At 45.7% G+C, this 17500-nt stretch overlaps 1 pseudogene; it reads left to right on the plus strand.

The window, feature by feature from the left end:
• Positions 1–5531: 5531 nt before the first annotated feature.
• LOC114572704 (myosin-6-like) overlaps positions 5532–17500 on the plus strand; it is a 17177-nt pseudogene continuing 5208 nt past the window's right edge.

Consider the following 17500-nt stretch of genomic DNA (forward strand, 5'->3'; position numbering starts at 1 on the left):
GCCGCTCAGCTGACCACGCCGCTCAGCTGACCACACAGACCACGCCTCCTCTCAGCTGACCACGCCTCAGCTGACCACTCAGCTGACCACCACTCAGCTGACCACGCTGACCTCAGCTGACCACGCTGCTCAGCTGACCACGCCTCTCAGCTGACCACGCCGCTCAGCTGACAACGCCGCTCAGCTGACCACACAGCCAACACACGCCTCCTCTCAGCTGACCACGCCTCTCAGCTGACCACGCCTCTCAGATGACCACTTTTCGATAATGTTCACGTCGCATAATTACATCACTTCATAACGTTCCCATGGCAACAGGGGGAAGTAACATTTTTCAACTTTCTGCTGAGATATATTACACGACTTTTTTGCAACGAAAATGCGGGGTTTATGAAATCATGCAAGCCCCGCATATTTTGCACGGAAATCGGCAATTTATGCAGCGAAAGTGTGGCTTATTTGAAAAAATGCGCATTATTTGATCGCATAATCACGTTTTTCTGGAGGATCCCACTGCGATCCATCGACCAATGTGTCCCTGAGCAAGGCACTTAACCCCTAGTTGCTCCAGAGGAGTGTGACATATATATATATATAGTCGCTTTGGATAAACGCGTCAGCTAAATGACAGGTAATGTGATGTAACGTAATGTAATGTGATGTAACGGAGGGACTGACTACCGTGAGACTGGGCTGCTCTGGGGTATAGTCCTGTGTTGTTTGACCCCCGGACCAACCTCCCTACACAGATTTTCTCCTTATCAGTACTACTCTCTACTGTCATCGTTCTGTGATCACGAAATATGCTTCCCATTGAAATACATTGCTTTAAAATGTGACATTCTCGTGTTCAGTTCACGAATCAATAGACTCACTAACGTGACCATTTCACCAACTGCCGTGAGACCTCCGAGACTACGTCTCCACCAGTACGTTTGGCTCCTTCCCGCCTGGTGATACCGAGCCCCTACAATGGAGACATTTGGAAAACAAGCTGATTCTAGGATTGGTTTGAATCCTCCAGAGTTGTAGTCTGGACAGACACCATGACACTGACTCCAAATAGGCCTCCTGATTGTGTCTTATCATAAACACACATAGATACACACACACACACACACACACACACACACACACACACACACACACACACACACACACACACACACCTACGCCTTCAAGTCACATCCAAAACACACATCTTCTTACAATTAATTTGGAGCCTTTAAGACATAAAAATATAAAAATATCAAACTTTTCTCCTGTTTTGGGTCAAAACAAAAGTGGATTTTATTTTGAAAATTTGCACAGAATGTTCTGTGGTATAAATATATTAGTTTCTTTTAATGTTTTTATTGTATAAAGTACAAATGTTAATAAAACTGACTGTATTTTCAAATGTGGTTTCTCTTTTATACTAGACACACACACACACACACACACACACACACACACACACACACACACACACACACACACACACACAGACACACACACACAGACACACACACACACACACACACACACACACACACACACACACACACACACACACACACACACACACACACACACACACACACACACACACACACACACACACACACACACACACACACACACACACACACACACACACACACACACACACAGACACTCACACAGACACACACACACACACAAAGAGACACAGAGACACACACACACACACACACACACAACACACACACACACACACACACACACACACACACCTCACACAGACACACACTCACACACACACAAAGAGACACAGAGACACACAGACACACACACACACACACACACAGACACACACACACACACACACACACACACACACACACACACACACAAACACACACACACACACACACACAAACACACACACACACACACACACAGACACACACACACACAGACACAGTCACACAGAGACACAGACACACACACACAAAGACACACACACACACACACACACACAGAGACACACACACACACACACACACAAACACACACACACACTTTAATAGCATTCTTCCCTTTGTTAGTTTGGATTTTAGTAAAGACAAGAACAACATGATAAAAAATACCATAAACTGGCATTTGTGAATTCATAACGTTTACAGAGGGTTACAACACGCCACCCAGAGATCATTAGTATTCAAATTCTGAGGAGTGCACAGGAGGAAGAGGAGGAAGAGGAGGAAGAGGAGGGAAAGGAAGAATTGACTGTGAGGGATGAAGAGGAGGCTGTAGATTCAGAGAGAGGGACAGAGGCAGAGAGGCAGAGGAAGATGACTGGGAGGAAGAGGCCCATTTCAATCAGGAGAGACTTTGGCCCAATCCCAAAGTCCAGACTCACGGACTCACGGACTTTGGTGTTGTGGTCTCGCGAAATTCGTAAGGACTTAAGGTCATCCCAATGTCGAATTTCAAAGGGCGAGAGGGTTAGAGGACACACTTACCGAGCCCTTTCCGTGGGTCTGCATCGATGCAGACTTCACCAAAAGGGAATTACCCACAGTTCAAAGCGTTGCGACGGTTACCGCGGAGACCGTAAGGAAATCCGGAAATTACAACGGTAAACAAGAGCCCGACCCACGGCCACGGGACAGACCGGCCTGGTGTCCAGATGTAAAACTAGAGCTTGAAATAATGTGGAATCAGGCCATCGTCTCTGCTGGGCCTCGGCCGTGTGGAAAGCAACAAACTTAAAATGAAAATTCCCAAATTGGCAAGTGTCAGCAACATCTTTGTTATTAAATGTTGCCAAGGTAACATGTGATCTTGTGTGAAGTGCTGTCCCGATCCCATTTCTACCTATCTGAGCCCATGTGGCCTCACACACTCACTCACTTAGTACCTGAGATCAGTTCAGTCTGTGAGTCTTTAGTCCTTAGTCCTCAGGGCTCACTTTGGTATTGGGCCTTTGTTGCAGATATGCAAATATTTATTGTAGATAAGCATAATATGAAATGTACATGAAATGTACAAAGTCTTTGGGGATTAGACTCCATCATTAACATATTTAAAGGGGTAGAGAAACAGACATTATTCCCCCCTGGCCTGAGAAGCCAGCTGATAGCAAGAAGAGAGACATTTAAAGCAGGATGTCATGCTGTGATTGGATCATGGATTTGTGGCCAATTGTGATTGGTTTACTGAAGAGTGAACACCTCTTAACAGCTGAAAAGATTTAGGGAGCAATAGTTGTGATTGCAGTGATTAGAAGTCTTCCTGAAAGAATTTGCACTGAGCTTCATTTGTTAAAATAAAAATACTAAGAATATATAGTAGTGAAACAATAAACATGAACATGTATGAACAGTGTAGCCAATGGTTGACTTTTACTCCACACACACTCATTACCTGCTTCATGGATGGTGGTAATTTCACATTTTATCATATTAGTAATAATCTCTGGTTCCCTATAGCTGTCTGTTTTATGTCACTGTTACAGTCAAAAGGTAACTGATTGGCTACATATTGAAATATTTAATAATTACCTTGTAGCCACCAAGTTCTGTGATAGATTCATTGTATAAAGTTATGTTAAACACGTGTGCATCTGTTCTGTCTCTTGAAGCACACATACATACACACACAGAGACACACACACACACACACACACACACACACACACACACACACACACACACACACACACACACACACAGACACACACATCTTGTTCTCTCTGCAGACTCGTCGGAGTCAGAGAGTTTCAGTTTGTGATAACGTGAGATAATCTGTGTGTGTGTGTATATGTGTGTGTGTTTTGTGTGTGTGTTTGTTTTGTGTGTGTGTGTGTGTGTATGTGTGTGTGTGTGTGTGTGTGTGTGTGTCTGTCTGTGTGTCTGTGTGTGTGTGTGTGTGAGTCTATGTGTGTGTGTGTGTGTGTGTGTGTGTGTGTGTGTGTGAGAGTGTCTGTGTGTGTGTGTGTGTGTGTGAGAGTGTCTGTATGTGTGTGTGTGTGTGTGTGTGTGTGAGAGTGTCTGTATGTGTGTGTGTGTGTGTGTGTGTGTGTGTGTGTGTCTGTCTGTGTGTGTGTGTGTGTGTGTGTGAGTCTCTGTGTGTGTCTGTGTGTGTGTGTGTGTGTGTGTGTGTGTGTGTGTGTGTGTGTGTGTGTGTGTGTGAGAGTGTCCTGTATGTGTGTGTGTTTGTGTCTGTGTGTGTGTGTGTGTGTGTGTGTGTCTATTTGGAGGCTGAGAGCTGATGAGTTCTGACTGTCCAAGATAAAGAGACAAAACCACTTCAGTCAGTCAGAAATACTTATATCTATCTATCTATAAATATACAGTACTGGTCAAAAGTTTGGGGCCACTCAGACATGTCCACTACAGACAGAATACCAGCTGAGATCTGTTGCATTGTTTTTTTTAACCATGGCAGCAGTTTTCAGATCACATTATGTGCTTACATAATCTCAAAAGGGTTCTCAATGTTTTCTGAGTTAGCCTTTTAAAATGATATCAGATTCTTAAACAGAATGGGCCTTTGGACCACTGGATGAATGGTTGCTGATCAGCTGATATTCTCTCTATAATGGGGTGGAATATATATTTATATATGTATATATATATATATATATTTATATATATATATATATATATATATATATATATAAATATATATATATATATATTGTATGTATATATACATATTGTATATATACATATATATACATATTTATATATATATATATACATATATATACACATATTTATATATACACATATATATATATATATATATATATATATATATATATATATATATATATATATATACATACAATGAGTGTCCATCTGCTGCAATGCTGCCACATATGGGATCTTTGACACACACACACACACACACACACACACACACACACACACAGACACACACCTCTTTCCATACAGTTGCATCACCTGTTCAGACAGGAGCAGAAAATTAATTGGTTATGCTATGAAGACCTGACATTTATTCAAGTATTGACAACAATACTTTATACACACACACACACACACACACACACACACACACACACACAGAGACAGAGTATGGGTAAGTGTGGGATGATGATTGGTGGATGAACTGCAGTAGAAGCTGAGCTGAGTCTAAAAGCAGAAGTGTCTCTGTGTGTGTCAGTGTGTGTGTGTGTGTGTGTGTGTGTGTGTGTGTGTGTGTGTGTGTGTGTGTGTGTGTGTGTGTGTGTCTAAAAGAAGAAGTGACAGCAGTTCCTATCAGCGACAAGATAAGCTGTGAAACTCTTCTTTTCCTAAAATGGACTTTAACAGCCAAAGGTCCTGAAGCTAACCCTCATGGTGCCCTAACTTCCCAGGACAGATTTAGTGTCTTCTTCTCAGCGGTTATCTCCTAATTTGGTCCCTCCGGGAGTCTTTATAAACGCCACCCTCCTGCGTTAGTCTCTGCACTTCTGCATCAGAGTCCCCGGAGAAAGGACATCTCGTTCTTCTTCTCGGATCGATCTCTCCTCTCACTAACGGGACCATCTACCCTCAACCATGGGTGATGCTCTGATGGCCGAGTTTGGGAAAGCTGCCCCTTTCCTGAGGAAGTCGGACAAGGAGCGCCTGGAGGCCCAGACCAGACCTTTCGACATCAAGACCGAATGCTTCGTAGTGGACGATAAAGTCGAATTCATGAAGGGACAAATCCTAAGCAAGGACGGCGGCATGGCGACGGTCAAGAAGGAAGATGGAACCACGGTAACCGTGAAGGAGATGGACGTGCATCCCCAGAACCCGCCCAAATTCGATAAAATCGAAGACATGGCGATGTTCACTTTCCTCCACGAGCCGGCCGTGTTGTTCAACCTCAAAGAGCGTTACGCTGCCTGGATGATCTACACTTACTCCGGGCTCTTCTGCGTCACCGTCAATCCATACAAGTGGCTTCCGGTCTACGATTCGGAGGTCGTGGCGGCCTACCGGGGGAAGAAAAGAACCGAGGCGCCACCTCACATCTTCTCCATCTCCGATAACGCCTACCAGTACATGCTGACTGACCGCGAGAACCAGTCTGTCCTGATCACCGGAGAATCCGGAGCCGGGAAGACTGTGAACACCAAGAGGGTCATCCAGTACTTCGCCAGCATCGCTGCCGTCGGCAAAAGAGACGCCAGCAAAGGCACGCTGGAGGACCAAATCATCCAGGCCAACCCCGCGCTGGAGGCCTTCGGGAACGCCAAAACTTTAAGGAACGACAACTCGTCTCGCTTCGGGAAATTCATCCGAATTCACTTCGGTACCAGCGGCAAGCTGGCGTCCGCTGACATCGAGACGTACTTGCTGGAGAAGTCGCGGTGCACTTTTCAGCTAAAGGCCGAAAGGAACTACCACATCTTCTACCAGATTCTGTCCAATCAGAAGCCAGAGCTGCTGGACATGCTGCTGATCACCAACAACCCATACGACTACTCCTACATCTCCCAAGGAGAGGTAACGGTCGCCTCCATCAACGACTCGGAGGAACTGATGGCCACCGACAGCGCCTTCGACGTTCTCGGCTTCACTGCGGACGAAAAGATGGGCGTCTACAAACTGACCGGCGCCATTATGCACTACGGCAACATGAAGTTCAAACAGAAGCAGCGCGAAGAGCAAGCGGAGTCAGATGGAACGGAGGCAGCGGATAAATCGGCTTACTTAATGGGGCTGAACTCTGCCGATCTCATCAAAGGTCTGTGCCATCCTCGAGTCAAAGTCGGAAATGAATACGTCACGAAAGGCCAAAGTGTGGACCAAGTCTACTACTCTCTCGGCGCTCTTGCTAAGTCTGTGTACGAAAAGATGTTCAACTGGATGGTGGTGAGAATCAACCAATCCCTGGACACGAAACAGCCCCGTCAGTACTTCATCGGAGTTCTGGACATCGCTGGATTCGAGATCTTTGACTTCAATACTTTTGAGCAGCTGTGCATCAACTACACCAACGAAAAACTGCAACAGTTTTTCAACCATCACATGTTTGTTCTGGAGCAAGAAGAGTACAAAAAGGAAGGCATCGATTGGGAGTTCATTGACTTCGGGATGGACTTGCAAGCGTGCATTGATCTCATCGAGAAACCGATGGGAATCCTGTCGATCCTGGAAGAGGAATGCATGTTCCCCAAAGCCAGCGACCAGACCTTCAAGTCCAAGCTCTATGATAATCATCTGGGCAAGAACAAGATGTTTGAGAAGCCAAGAGCGACAAAGGGGAAATCAGAGGCTCATTTTGCCCTGGTTCACTACGCCGGCACGGTGGACTACAACATCGGCAACTGGTTGGTTAAAAACAAAGACCCCCTGAATGAAACTGTGGTTGGTCTTTACCAAAAGTCCTCTCTTAAGCTTCTCAGTGTGCTGTTTTCGAGCTATTCGGCGACCGACGGCGGTGACAAAGCCAGCGGAAAAGGAGCGAAGAAGAAAGGTTCCTCGTTCCAGACGGTGTCTGCGCTTCACAGGGAAAACCTGAACAAGCTGATGAACAACCTGAAGACCACACACCCCCACTTTGTCCGCTGTCTGATTCCCAACGAGAGGAAAACTCCCGGCGCCATGGACAACTGCCTTGTGATGCACCAGCTTCGCTGTAACGGCGTCCTGGAAGGCATCCGAATCTGCAGGAAGGGTTTCCCAAACAGGGTACTCTACGGCGACTTCAAACAAAGGTACAGGATCCTGAACGCTGCGGCCATCCCCGAAGGGCAGTTCATCGACTGCAAGAAGAGCGCGGAAAAGTTGCTGGGCTCACTGGACATTGACCACACTCAGTATAAGTTCGGCCACACAAAAGTCTTTTTTAAAGCCGGTCTGCTGGGGACTCTGGAGGAAATGCGAGACGAGCAACTTTCTCGTATCATCACGAGAATCCAGGCTAACGCCCGGGCGATCCTGATGCGTGCGGAGTTCGCCAAGCTCGTTGAACGCAGAGACGCGCTGATGGTCATCCAGTGGAACCTACGCTCGTTTCTGGGCGTGAAAAACTGGCCGTGGATGAAGCTTTTCTTTAAGATCAAGCCCTTGCTTAAGAGCGCAGAGTCCGAGAAAGAGATGGCGAACATGAAGGATGAATTTAACAAGCTGAAGGAAGCATTAGAGAAATCTGAAACGAGACGTAAGGACCTAGAGGAGAAAATAGTGACCCTTCTGCAAGAAAAGAACGATCTCGCTCTCCAGATTCAGTCCGAACAGGACACGCTAACGGACGCCGAAGAACGCTGTGAACAGCTCATAAAGAGCAAGATTCAACAGGAGGCGAAGCTGAAGGAATTGACGGAGAGAATGGAAGACGAAGAGGAACTAAACGCCGACTTAACCGCGAAGAAACGGAAGCTGGAAGACGAATGCTCCGAGTTGAAGAAAGACATAGACGATCTGGAGCTAACGCTGGCTAAAGTCGAGAAAGAGAAACACGCGACGGAGAATAAAGTGAAAAACCTAACGGAGGAAATGGCCTCCCAGGACGAAAACATCATGAAGCTAACGAGAGAGAAGAAGGCCCTGCAGGAAGCCCACCAGCAAACGCTGGACGATCTGCAGAGCGAAGAAGACAAAGCCAACAGTCTTGCGAAAGCCAAAGTTAAGCTAGAGCAGCAGCTGGACGATCTGGAGGGCTCGCTGGAGCAAGAGAAGAAAGTCCGCATGGATCTGGAGCGCTCCAAGAGGAGGTTCGAGGGCGACCTGAAGCTGACTCAGGAGAGCCTGATGGACTTGGAGAACGACAAACAGCAGCTGGAGGAGAAGCTGAAGAAGAAGGATTTCGAGATCGCCAGCGTGAGTTCCAGACTGGAAGACGAGCAGGTGGCTGCGATGCAGCTGCAGAAGAAGCTGAAGGAAAACCAGGCGCGGATCGAGGAGCTGGAGGAGGAGCTGGACGCTGAGCGGGCCGCGAGGGCCAAAGTGGAGAAGCAGCGCTGCGATCTTTCCCGGGAACTCGAGGACATCAGCGAGCGGCTGGAGGAGGCTGGAGGAGCAACATCGGCACAGGTCAGTCAATAAATGGAGGCTTTACCTACAGGTTTTGACATGTTTTCTGAAGTTTTTGTGTCTTTTTTTGACGTATTGTCGCCTCTTCTTTTAAATCATCTCTTCCTTACAGTCTGTGTGGTTCCTGGGCTTATATACCAAGTCTAGTTTGAATGGGTAATTATTCGGTTTGATATAGATAGACGGAATCGAAGAAGAGAGATGGAAAGAAGAATGTGTGTGTATGCATGTGTGTCTATGTATGCATGTGTTTATGTATGTGTGTCTGTGTGCGTGTGTATGTATGTGTCTATGTGTGCATGTGTTTATGTATGTGTGTCTGTGTGTGTATGTATGTGTGTGTATGCATGTGTTAATATATCTGTGTTTATGTGTGTCTATGTGTATGTGTGTGTTTGCATGTGTTAATATATCTGTGTTTAAGTGTGTCTATGTGTATGTGTGTGTTTGCATGTGTTAATATATCTGTGTTTATGTGTGTCTATGTGTATGTGTGTGTATGCATGTGTTAATATATCTGTGTTTATGTGTGTCTATGTGTATGTGTGTGTGTATGCATGTGTTAATATAATTGTGTTTAAGTGTGTCTATGTGTATGTGTGAATGCATGTGTTTATGTGCGTGTAGGTAGGTAGATATACGATGTATGTGTATGTAAACATATAAATAAGTGGATAAGGATAAAAATAGAAAAAGGGGGAACATGGGAATTTCTTATTTGAATCACTTACAATAATTTTGGAAGATTGTGTTGAGATGTACATGTGTATATATATATATATATATATATATATATATATATATATATATATATATATATACAAATAAATATAAAATAATATTTTTTACATGTTCAAAATAAACTACAAACTAAAAAACGACCTAAACTTCCTCCGTCCACAGGTGGAGCTGAATAAGAAGCGAGATGCTGAGTTCCAGAAGCTGCGCCGAGAGCTGGAGGAATCGGAGGAAGTCCACGGCCGACGCTGAGGAAGAAGCAGCACGAGTCCACGGCCGACAACCTGCAGCGCGTCAAACAGGCAAGACACACTTTTAACCACTGGGTGGTAACCTCCCAAAACACCACTGGGTGGTAACCTCCCAAAACCAGCTGGGTGGTAACCTCCCAAAACCACATCGACCTCCCAAAACCTGCTGGGTGGTAACCTCCCAAAACCACCGCTGGGTGGTAGATAAACAGGCAAGACACACTTTACACCACTGGGTGGTAACCTCCCAAAACCACCACTGGGTGGTAACCTCCCAAAACCACCGCTGGGTGGTAACCTCCCAAAACCACCGCTGGGTGGTAACCTCCCAAAACCACCGCTGGGTGGTAACCTCCCAAAACCACCGCTGGGTGGTAGATAAACCTCCCAAAACCACCACTGGGTGGTAACCTCCCAAAACCACCGCTGGGTGGTAGATAAAACCACCACTGGGTGGTAACCTCCCAAAACCACCACTGGGTGGTAGATAAACCTCCCAAAACCACCACTGGGTGGTAACCTCCCAAAACCACCACTGGGTGGTAACCTCCCAATAAACCTCTCCCAAAACCACCACTGGGTGGTAACCTCCCAAAACCACCACTGGGTGGTCCCAAAACCTCCCAAAACCACCCGCTGGGTGGTAATAAACCTCCCAAAACCACCACTGGGTGGTAACCTCCCAAAACCACCACTGGGTGGTTACCTCCCAAAACCACCGCTGGGTGGTAACCTCCCAAAACCACCACTGGGTGGTTACCTCCCAAAACCACCACTGGGTGGTAACCTCCCAAAACCACCACTGGGTGGTAGATAAACCCAAAACCAACACTCCTCCCCACCATTCCTGCATATTCCAAAAGTTGCTGTGTCTCTGGGTGTCCCAAACCAGTTGCTGTGTCTCTGTGTCTGTCTGTGTGTGTGTGTGTGTCTGTGTGTATATCTGTGTGTGTGTGTCTTTGTGTGTGTCTGTGTGTGTGTGTGTGTGTCTTTGTGTGTGTCTGTGTGTGTGTGTGTGTGTCTTTGTGTGTGTGTATTTGTGTGTGTGTGTCTCTGTGTGTGTGTGTCTTTGTGTATCTAATCTAATGTAAAAGAAACTGCAGAAGGAAAAGAGCGGCTTGACTTCTAAATCGATTGTGACACTATACTTGACATTTATTGATTTATTGATGCCTAACAGAACACGTTCTCTGTGTATTTTAACACCATCTCCGTTAACGTGATCTAACTGTGTGTATCCGTGTGTGTATTTTACCACCATCTCCATTGTGTAAACGTGACCTACAATATAATCTAACAGAAGCTGGAGAAGGAGAAGAGCGAGCTGAAGCTGGAGTTGGACGACTTGTCTTCGAGCATGGAGAGCGTGGTGAAGGCGAAGGCCAACGCCGAGAAGACGTGCCGCGCGCTGGAGGACACCATGAGCGAGTTTAAGAGCCGATACGAAGAGACCCAGCGCGGGAATAGTGACCTCACCACGCAGAGGGCCAGGCTGCTCACGGAGAACGGCGAGATGGGACGACAGCTGGAGGAGAAGGACAGCCTGATATCACAGCTGACCCGCGGGAAGAACTCCTACAACCAGCAGGTACACACACACACACACACAAACACACACACACAGAGACACACACACACACACACACACACAGACACACACACACACACACACACACACACACACACACAGAGACACAGACACACACACACACACACACACACACACACACACACACACACACACACACACAGACACAGACACAGACACAGACACAGACACAGACACACACACACACACACACACACACACACACACACACACACACACACACACACACACACACACACACACACACACACACACACAGACACACAGACACAGACACAGACAGAGCCACACACACACACACACACACACACACACACACACAGAGAGAGACACAGATAGAGACACAGACACACACACACACACACACACACACACACACACAGAGACACAGACAGAGACACAGACAGAGACACACACACACACACACACACACACACACAGAGACACAGACACACACACAGAGACACACACACACACACACACACACACACACAGACACACACACACACACACACACACACACACACAGTGACACACACACACACACACACACACACACACACACACACACACACACACACACACACACACACACACACACACACACACACACACACACACACACACACACACACACACACACACACACACACACACACACACACACACACACACACACACACACACACAGACACAGACACACACACACACACACACACACACACACACACACACACACACACACACACACACACACACACACACACACACACACACAGACACACACACACACACACACACACACACACACACACACACACACACACACACACACACACACACACACACACACACACACACACACACACACACACACACACACACACACACACACACACACACACACACACACACACACACACACACACACACACACACACACACACACACACACACACACACACACACACACACACACACACACACACACACACACACACACACACACACACACACACAGACACAGACACACACACACACACACACACACACACACACACACACACAGACACAGACAGAGACACAGACAGACACATACACACACACACACACACACAGACACAGACAGAGACACACACACACACACACACACATGAGACACACACACACACACACACACACACACACACACACACACACACACACAGACACAGACACAGACACAGACACACACACACACACACACACACACACACACACACACACACACACACACACACACACACACACACACACACACACACACACACACAGAGACACACACACACACACACACACACACACACACACACACACACACACACACACACACACACACACACACACACACACACACACACACACACACACACACACACACACACACACACACACACACACACACACACACACACACACACACACACACACACTCAGACCTTTTGTAACTTATTTAAGCTATATAACGTGAATGCTGAAAAGCTAAATTGACACAAATTTTCGCCACTTTTTTTCTGACGTTTTTTGTTGTCATTTTGTAAGGTTGTTGACATCCATGTTGCTTTTCCTCGTGTTTCTTCTTCTCCTCCCGCCCGCCCCTCCGTCAGGTGGAAGACCTGCGGCGCCAGCTGGAGGAAGAAGTCAAAGCCAAGAACGCGCTGGCGCACGCCGTGCAGTCGGCTCGCCACGACTGCGACCTCCTCCGCGAGCAGTTCGAAGAGGAGCAGGAAGGAAAGGCCGAGCTGCAGCGCGCGCTCTCCAAATCCAACACCGAGGTGGCCGCCTGGCGCTCCAAATACGAAACGGACGGCATCCAGAAAACGGAAGAACTGGAGGAGGCCAAGAAGAAGCTGGTGCAGAGGCTGCAGGACGCGGAGGAGGCCGTGGAGGCGGCCAACGCCAAGTGCTCGTCCCTGGAGAAGACCAAGCACCGTCTGCAGAGCGAGATAGAAGACCTGATGCTGGACCTGGAGAGGTCCAACGCGGCGGCAGCGGCGCTGGACAAGAAGCAGCGCGCGTTCGACAAAGTCACGGCCGAGTGGAAGCAGAAGTTTGAGGTAATCCAAGAAAGATATACGGCAGAGGTTGTCAAACTCAATTTCCCAGAGGGCCACACTGGAAACTAAGAATCACATCAAGGGCCGGACATGTTTAGTTTATTCACATGCTTTTATTTCATCGAAAAAGTCGAAGGATCTTTTACTGGATTATTGCGTGTCTCGTATATTCTTACTTACAGTTTGGTCGACATAAAGCCCCAAAAAATTAAAGGAACACGCCGACTTATTGGGAATTTATCTTATTCACTGTAACCCCCAGAGTTAGACTAGTCCATACATACCCTTCTCATCTCTTATTGGGAATTTATCTTATTCACTGTAATCCCCAGAGTTAGACTAGTCCATACATACCCTCCTCATCTCTTATTGGGACTTTATCTTATTCACTGTAACCCCCAGAGTTAGACTAGTCCATACATACCCTCCTCATCTCTTATTGGGACTTTATCTTATTTCTGGCTCCCCCAGAGTTAGACTAGTCCATACATAACCCTTCTCATCTCCCTACGTGCTGTAATGCTGTCAAAAGTGGCAAAATAACTCCAACATGTTCACAGATCCTGCAGGTAACTGGTTCCAACTAGCCTACTGCTCCAAACATGACAAAAGTCTTCAAAAGTAAACTCCAACATGTTCTCAGACATGTTGTGATTTATATCAGTCACAGCGTGTACTAAATTCTTCCGTAACATGAGAAACATGGTTCTTCTAACAGTAAACAAACCGGCTGTGTCTCATGTTACATTGTTTTTTGTACACGCCAGACTTATGAATCACAACATGTAAATAGGAACATGTTGGAGTTATTTTGTCACTTATTGGGAGCAGTAGGATTACTGGAACCAGTTACCTGCAGGATCTGTGCTGGCCTGATGCTGCTGGAGCCGCCAGACAGCATTACAGCACCCACGGAGATGAGAAGGGTATGTATGGACTTGTCTAACCTGGGGTTACTGGGTGAATAAGATAAAGAGAAGAGATGAGAAGGGTATGTATGGACTAGTCTAACTCTGGGGGGTTACAGTGAATAAGATAAAGTCCCAATAAGAGATGAGAAGGGTATGTATGGACTAGTCTAACTCTGGGGGTTACAGTGAATAAGATAAAGTCCCAATAAGAGATGAGAAGGGTATGTATGGACTAGTCTAACTCTGGGGGTTACAGTGAATAAGATAAAGTCCCAATAAGAGATGAGAAGGGTATGTATGGACTAGTCTAACTCTGGGGGTTACGGTGAATAAGATAAAGTCCCAATAAGAGATGAGAAGGGTATGTATGGACTAGTCTAACTCTGGGGGTTACAGTGAATAAGATAAAGTCCCAATAAGAGATGAGAAGGGTATGTATGGACTAGTCTAACTCTGGGGGTTACGGTGAATAAGATAAAGTCCCAATAAGAGATGAGAAGGGTATGTATGGACTAGTCTAACTCTGGGGGTTACGGTGAATAAGATAAATTCCCAATAAGTCGGCGTATTCCTTTAACTTAGCCATCAAAGAAAAAAAGTGACAAAAAATGTCGAAAAAAGAAAAATGCAACAAAAACATTGGAAAAAACGCCAGAAAATGCCCCCAAAACATTGGAAAAAGGCACCAAAAGCGTCTGCAAAAGTGACAAAAACTTCAGTAAAAAGCGCCAAAAACTAGGCGGGCCAAAATTTATTGTGAACCTAAATTGATATGCGGGCCGGATTAAAATCTGCGAGGGTCTCGCGAGCTGCAGTTCCATGGGACAACCTGTAGGGGGACCCAAGTGGTTCTCAAACCTTTTTCAATAATGTACCCCTTTTGAATTGCTTCTTTAGACCAGCGCTAATCATTTTTAGTAGATAAAAAGTCTCTATAAAGAGGAACAGTACAGCGCTGTCAGAGATAGATTTATTAAACAACAGCACCTTGTAACTGAAAAAAACATTTAAATGATGATGAAAAAAGGAGACAAACTGTGAAAAAGACAAAAATTTGAAAAAGATGGTAGAAAGAAGGAAGGAAGGAAGGCAAGAATAGGTCCAAGACAGTGACATAAGAAGACTATAACAATACGCTATACACAGTAAGACACACGTGTCAAACTCAAGTGACAAATGTTTTGAGAAAGCCACAAAAAAATTGCTACAAAAACAACAAAAATGAGGAACAAAGCTACCAAAATGTTCAAAAACAAAAAAAAAAAAGTGACACGCAGTAACAAAAGCGCTCGGTGGGATTATCTTTTCGCAGTGTGGCCCTCTGGGAAACACCCAGTTTGACACCCCTGCTTTAGAGAAACCATCGAACTACAAAAACATTTTTTTATGTTATTATTAAATTTGAGGAGTCCCAGTGCGAGCTGGAGGCGTCCCAGAAGGAGGCGCGCTCCCTGAGCACGGAGCTGTTCCGGCTGAAGAACGCCTACGAGGAGGCCCTGGACCAGCTGGACACCCTGAAGAGGGAGAACAAGAACCTGCAGGACGAGATCTCAGACCTCAGCCAGCAGCTGGGCGAGGGAGGCCGCAGTGCCCATGAGCTTGAGAAGATCCGGAAAAACCTGGAGCAAGAGAAGGCGGCGCTGCAGGCCGCGCTGGAGGAGGCCGAAGGTACGCACACACTCTTTCATTTAGGCCATCTTTTGTAGTTCTTAAAGCCCTCCATCAGGTATCTTTTGTAGTTCTTAAAGCCCTCCATCAGGTATCTTTTGTAGTTCTTAAAGCCCTCCATCATGTATCTTTTGTAGTTCTTAAAGCCCTCCATCAGGTATCTTTTGTAGTTGTTAAAGACCTCCATCATCTATATTTTGTAGTTCATAAAGCCCTCCATCATGTATCTTTTGTAGTTCTTAAAGCCCTCCATCATGTATCTTTTGTAGTTCTTAAAGCCCTCCATCATGTATCTTTTGTAGTTCTTAAAGCCCTCCATCAGGTATCTTTTGTAGTTCTTAAAGCCCTCCATCAGGTATCTTTTGTAGTTCTTAAAGCCCTCCATCAGGTATCTTTTGTAGTTGTTAAAGACCTCCATCTATCTTTTGTAGTTCATAAAGCCCTCCATCATGTATCTTTTGTAGTTCTTAAAGCCCTCCATCATGTATCTTTTGTAGTTCTTAAAGCCCTCCATCAGGTATCTTTTGTAGTTCTTAAAGCCCTCCATCAGGTATCTTTTGTAGTTCTTAAAGCCCTCCATCATGTATATTTTGTAGTTCTTAAAGCCCTCCATCATGTATCTTTTGTAGTTGTTAAAGACCTCCATCTATCTTTTGTAGTTCATAAAGCCCTCCATCAGGTATCTTTTGTAGTTCTTAAAGCCCTCCATCATGTATATTTTGTAGTTCTTAAAGCCCTCCATCAGGTATCTTTTGTAGTTGTTAAAGCCCTCCATCAGGTATCTTTTGTAGTTGTTAAAGCCCTCCATCAGGTATCTTTTGTAGTTCTTAAAGCCCTCCATCAGGTATCTTTTGTAGTTCATAAAGCCCTCCATCATGTATCTTTTGTAGTTCTTAAAGCCCTCCATCAGGTATCTTTTGTAGTTCTTAAAGCCCTCCATCAGGTATCTTTTGTAGTTCTTAAAGCCCTCCATCAGGTATCTTTTGTAGTTCTTAAAGCCCTCCATCATGTATCTTTTGTAGTTCTTAAAGCCCTCTCTTGTGTATCTTTTGTAGTTCTTAAAGTCCTCCATCATTGTAGTTTTTAAAGCCCTCCATCCAGGGGCGGAGCTAGATCCTCAGTACAGTGGGGGCGGAGCTTCATCATGGGGCCCTCTGCTACCAAGTCATTTTAAAATTAAAACCTTTAAAAAGATAAAGGTAAAATATCTGATGAATGCATATGTTAT

This window comes from Perca flavescens, chromosome 18 (genome assembly GCF_004354835.1).
Source record: "Perca flavescens isolate YP-PL-M2 chromosome 18, PFLA_1.0, whole genome shotgun sequence".
NCBI lineage: Eukaryota > Metazoa > Chordata > Actinopteri > Perciformes > Percidae > Perca > Perca flavescens.